Source organism: Orbicella faveolata, unplaced genomic scaffold, assembly GCF_042242905.1.
Source record: "Orbicella faveolata isolate gen_17 unplaced genomic scaffold, um_ofav_v1 contig_3, whole genome shotgun sequence".
Lineage (NCBI taxonomy): Eukaryota > Metazoa > Cnidaria > Anthozoa > Scleractinia > Merulinidae > Orbicella > Orbicella faveolata.
This window is the reverse complement of record NW_028301558.1, coordinates 23130418-23136167: the sequence shown is the minus strand read 5'-3', so window position 1 is coordinate 23136167 and position 5750 is coordinate 23130418. Positions and strand designations below refer to the sequence as shown.

Sequence of the window (5750 nt, the reverse complement as noted above, 5' to 3'; positions counted from 1 at the left end):
GGAAAGTACTGTTTGAACATTTCCTTGTCCGATTCTCCCCTAAATAAGCTCAATATATTTAATCGAAATTGCTTTAATCTTAAAAGGAAACTTGATAAAAAGTTGTGAGTTTAAAATAGAGCGTAATGCGTTTACGAGATTAATTAGGTTTGGAAAGGGCTCGAGAAGTCACATTCTTTAACATTAAGGTAGATCAAGGCTGTTCCAAATGTCAAGAAATAATTTAAAAGCGGAAAGGTAATATTGCTGGAGCACGTATATTATCAGGACGTTAATGCATATCAAGTTAGACTCGCATGGATGTTTACCTCAGTGACCTAACATTTTCAACGTTTCTGAACCGTTATCAGTTGCTTCTTAAATAGTGGCGGTCTTTTATCAGTAAACACGTGACCCTCCGATATGTTTTCACTCATCTTCCCAGCGCCGGTTCCCTAGTTACGTTAACCCAAGCGCGTGCATTCTGGAAAGGCTTATTTCCCGGATGTTCAAGATATAGAAGCGTGGTTGGGTAAAGCCTATAACTAGGACACGCTTAATATTCTCCCAAAATTATAAATGCAGGAATTGATATTAGGCCGACCCCTCTGTCGTTGAAAGTATAATCTTAGAAATCTAAACGCTTTTGTTAGATATTAAGACAGCGTCTATCTTGACAGGCTGTAGTCGATGAGTTTGCTCTTATTTACACCTCTTGAAATTGGCATTTTAAAAGCGTGTTTCCTGCTATAAAACAGAATTTTACTAGTATCAACGTTGTTAAAAACCTGTAAATTAATTCCGCGAATAACAGTAAACACTATTCAAGTAAACATTTAATTCTAAGGTGACATGTAACGAAAATAATTAAAATCTATTAGCGTGTTATTGAAGAAAATTTGGCCGCAGGGCTGGCATTAATCTTTTGAGCTGATAATATTCAATAGTCCAAGGTATAACAAAAATATCACAGAGGTGGCTATAGAACAACGAGTAACTGATGTTTTGACTGCCTGCATGTTATTGCAGCGATATAGCGAAGTTATTTTAAAAATATGAACGTGTTTGAATATGCAAACCTGGTAAATTTATGTTAGTTAGAAAATGTAGGGAAAGGATATTGCTTGGGATCTGCACTTTACGTTTCCAGCCATATTTCGCTCTTCATTAAGTCACATGCAAAACTGTTAACTCTCCACAGAGTATGATTTCAAAACGTAGCAGATGACAGGCATGTAAAAGAAGTGTAAAACGGACTTAAGATTCTCAGGATTTGTTCGATTGCAAGCCATTAACAATTAGAAATCCCTCATTTCAATAATAACAGCACAGTGCGTCATTTAATTAATCCTTTACACACGGTTGGACGAGTTGTCGCCCTTTGCGTAATTAGGCAAAATTAGTTGGTTGTAACTCAAACACAGTTTATGCTCCTTTATTTTTTATGTTCATTTCAAAAAAGCGTTTTGTTGAGTGAAAACTGTGGCAGAGTCACATTTGAGAAGAAATTGACAAATAATTTTGAACACGTCTTTGAAGTCGTTTATTCTCTTACACCTTATATTCATGTGGCGGAAACATGAGTTCAAGTGCTCAGATAAAGGATCCTTGTCATGCGCGGTAAGTGCGAACTTTACTACTTCGACTTCGCCGTCGGAGTTATCAACGGACACAAACATTGCCCCTCGAATTCGCCGTCAGAGTTATCAAAGACACAAACATTGTCCAACTTAGAAGCTGGGAACCTTGGTACTACTCTCGCAGAATGGAGCCTGAGATTAAAGATGCACCTACGTGGATAAAAGCCATTTTAACTGTGATCTATAGCCTTGTGATAATTTCCACTATTTTTGGAAATTATCTTGTGGTCAGAACATTTTATAGATTTTCAAGTCTGCAGAGTGCTTCTAACGCCATTCTGGTGAGTTTGTCAGTGGCGGACGTTTTGTTGACCGTTGGTTCCATTTTACATATTGCCTGCATCATTGTCGACAAGACACCACCGCCGCGTGTATTATGCAGCTTCGCGTCAACGGTCAGCTTTACTTTCAACGCCATCATCATTCTGCATCTCGCTTTAATCAGTGTGGAACGCTTCATCGCCATCAAGTTCGCCTTGAGGTATCACACGATAGTAACTAATCGCCGAGCAACGATTGCCTTCGTCGTAGTTTGGCTTTGGGGAATTGCTGTTGCATCGATCTTTCCCGAAGTGTTGAAGACAGATGGGCTGCAAGTTTTTAAGGAGTTTTTACAGGCGTTGTTCTCCGTGCGTCGATCGTCATCACGAGACCTTCAGTTTACAGTCAGCATCCGCCAGATCATACCTTGTTTTCTTGGTGGTATCATTACTGGTCGTTCCCATTGTGGTTATCATGACATCGTACATCGATCGTTACATTTTTATAATTGCTTGGAAACAGCGAAGAGAAATTCAGGAGGAAGACAGCTTGCATGGAAAACTCGCCATGAAGCGTGAAATAAAAGGAGCCCGGACCGTGGTCATTGTGGTAGGGGTCTGTCTTGTAAGTTTCATCCCATTGTTGGTTGTCGTGTGCCTCCGCTTTCTGACCTCAGCACAGATCACCATGCACGAGATGTACGCAGTTTATTTGGTTGCAAATTTGAACCCCTGTTGGAATCCTCTGATCTACTGTTGGAGAAATGAGAACTTTCGAAGTAGCTTTAAAAGACTTTTGAAGTGCTGTACATAAGCGATCAAAGACTGAGAATGTATTCAAGACCTCAAAGACTTAATAATAATAATAATAATAATAATAATAATAATAACAATAATAATAAATAAATATTTATACTTACTTTGAGTACCTCATAATATCATTATTATCATCTTTATTAACAGAAGGTAATTTATTAATTTCGAGCAAACATCTAAAAGGGGGGCCATCGTGAAAACGACTTCGAATTTTCGAAAGCAAATAGAAATTTTACATCAATATATAGAGATCTAAAATAGTGATCTTTTATGGTTACCAATTACTATGGTACTATACTAAAGCTATTAAAGTTGAGTGATGCATGCATGTAACAGGTTTTGATCTCAAATTGAAAACGGTGGGCAGATTTTATCAAATTCTGCCTTTTTGCCTTGGAAACGTCACTGGTTACAATTTGCTTTCCTTAAGACAACTCAGTTGACGTCTATAAGCGTATTTAGTGTATGAGAAAATGTGCTAATGTATTTAGCATCGCTTTGGCCAAAAATGCGCAAAATCTCCGTGACGGTGTAGTACCCATTTATGAATTATTTAAGCAATAGACCACTCTTTCTATGGGTTTACTGGCGCAGTAAACCACGCGGGATGTTGGCAGAACACGAGAAAAGCTTGTAAATCACGAGCCGTCAGGCGAGTGATTTACAGGCTTTTAGAGTGTTCTCCCAACATCCCAAGTGATTTATTGCGTCGGTAAACCCATAGAAAGAGTGGTCTATAGATCGTTTTCACGTGACGTCATCACTTTGTAAAATCCAAAACTAAAGAGCCACCAAAGTTTTTATCCTAATCAGGCATAAGAGGCGGTATATTTATATCTGTTTACAATTTTACAGCTCAATAGCGTGCTTCGTTTGGAATCCAGAGTATTTTGAATTTCAGGGTTATGGAGGTGCGTGACACAAGGCTACGATCGAGTTTGTCGAAAAATATATACTTATCTCATGATTTTGAGCCTTTTTAGAAGTTAGAGCATTAGGAAAAGTGCTTATGTAAATGCTTGTTTGATCACTACTGATAATCAGCCGCCTAGATAGCCAAAGTAAGTTCCAGATGTTTACACTATTTTCCGGCCGCCATATTGGTGTACCACGGAGGTACACCAACATGGCGTTTTCATACTGGTCTCTGTAAATATCTGCGAAACATTTCGACGAATATCTGAAGTTTGGGGGAACCCACAGGCCTAAAACTTGGAGAAGTGTCTTATTTAGTTATCTTCTATAACATCATAATTTCTTAGCTTTTTCCACTGGATGGTTTTTGATTTATTTTTTTATTGCGTGACAGTGAAAACGATCTATTGCTTTTATGAAATAACTATAGAAAACGTCTGTCAATGAGAGGAAAATTTATTGTACTTTCGTGATCAAGTTACTTATCCTCATCAAATTCATGAGATGACGCGACAAACCAATCATAGCGACTGAAAGAATGAAAGCACAGACTCGGCGCCGGACACGAAATCTGTAGAGCAAAGCGACGAAATAATTTCGCTTTAGTGTATCTGTAGTCTCTCGTCGTGACTGTTGTTAATTATTATTTGTAATATCGTTAGTTTATTAGTTGTCTTTAGTCATCGTTGTCAATTCTAGTCTCTTTAGTTCTCTTGTCACCTTCAGTTGTATTTAGTTGCACCTAGTTGTTGCGTTCGACGAAGTGGAACGCAAACCTAATTTTGACCTGTGGCTTTTCAGAGTTGGTTACCCTGTGCACGGTTCTAGGCTGAAAAAAACCACATTCCTGTAAGGACACCAAAATGGCCACCCTGCTTGATTTTTATAGGGGCATGTCACTGCCAGTAAACTGGTACCGTTTAATGCTAAGACATGTGATAAAACATGTGGCGAACATGTGAGTATGTGAGCAGGCCATGTGAACTCGTCTTTCCGATGGATCTTTTTTTGACTTCTTTCCATTCAGTCGCCGTACGCCTCACTATTATGTGCTCTCAGCGTTAGATTTTGGCGAATTTGAACGCTTCGACGGCAGCATTTATCGCAATCTGAGGGAATTGTCCTTGTTTATTAGCACGACTTGTCTTTGGGATGATAACCGTGGGAACAGCTACATTTTGATTGCATTTGCTGATTAGTTCCAGTCGCCACAGATAGCTCAGTTTTTATCCGGTCGAAATTTTATTGTTTGGAATCGGTGGAAAAGTACTCTGAAGGCAAGATCCATAAGACTACTTTCTTCATCAGGGGAAATACTCGAACTAGTCGCGAAACGAGCACGCGACTGCAAATGCTAGCTTAGAATAATGTACGTAATTTAAATATTCTATGAAACTTGAGAAACTACAGAAACTGGCAGCGTCACGCAACGTATCAACAAATCGTGACCGCTTGCATGGACTTTCACACTATGCATATCTGACTGTAAAACCTCGGTTGCTGCTGAAAAATGTTGATTTTAGCAATAGACAAAGGTTGAAAATCAGCTAGTGAAATCATTTATTTACGATATATAATTATATATTAAAGTGAGAGCGTCGAACGCACTCTCAAATCTCTGATTACTACTAGTATATTAATAACTCGTCCAAACATGACCCACCTAGATTAGCTCAGCTATCCGCGGGCATGTTACAATTGTAATTTTAATTTGATAACAAATAAAATGTATGTATGTATGTATGTATGTATGTATGTATGTATGTATGTATGTATGTATGTATGTATGTATGTATGAAAACATTTCACGTTAAGAAAGTTTTAAGAAAGGAAAGGAAACGGTTATCGGTGAAAGACAAGTAGTGTATTAATTAACTCAAAAGTATTCTGACGGGGAAATGCAGGTGGAATCGGTCATCAGGAAAGTAAAAGGCTGTACCAAACGTGTGCAAGTAATCCAATCTTCATGTGCTTGGCCAAGTGATTCAACGCAGTGTTTGACAGATAGATAGATAGATAGATGGATGGATGGATGGATGGATGGATGGATGGATGGATGGATGGATGGATAGATAGATAGATAGAGAGATAGATAAACTTAATTTAACCACGATAATAATTAAAGCTAAAAGCTTGTGGG

At 38.3% G+C, this 5750-nt stretch overlaps 1 pseudogene; it reads left to right on the top strand.

The window, feature by feature from the left end:
- Positions 1–1556: 1556 nt before the first annotated feature.
- Positions 1557–2722, top strand: LOC149106907 (adenosine receptor A2b-like; annotated as a pseudogene).
- Positions 2723–5750: the final 3028 nt, after the last annotated feature.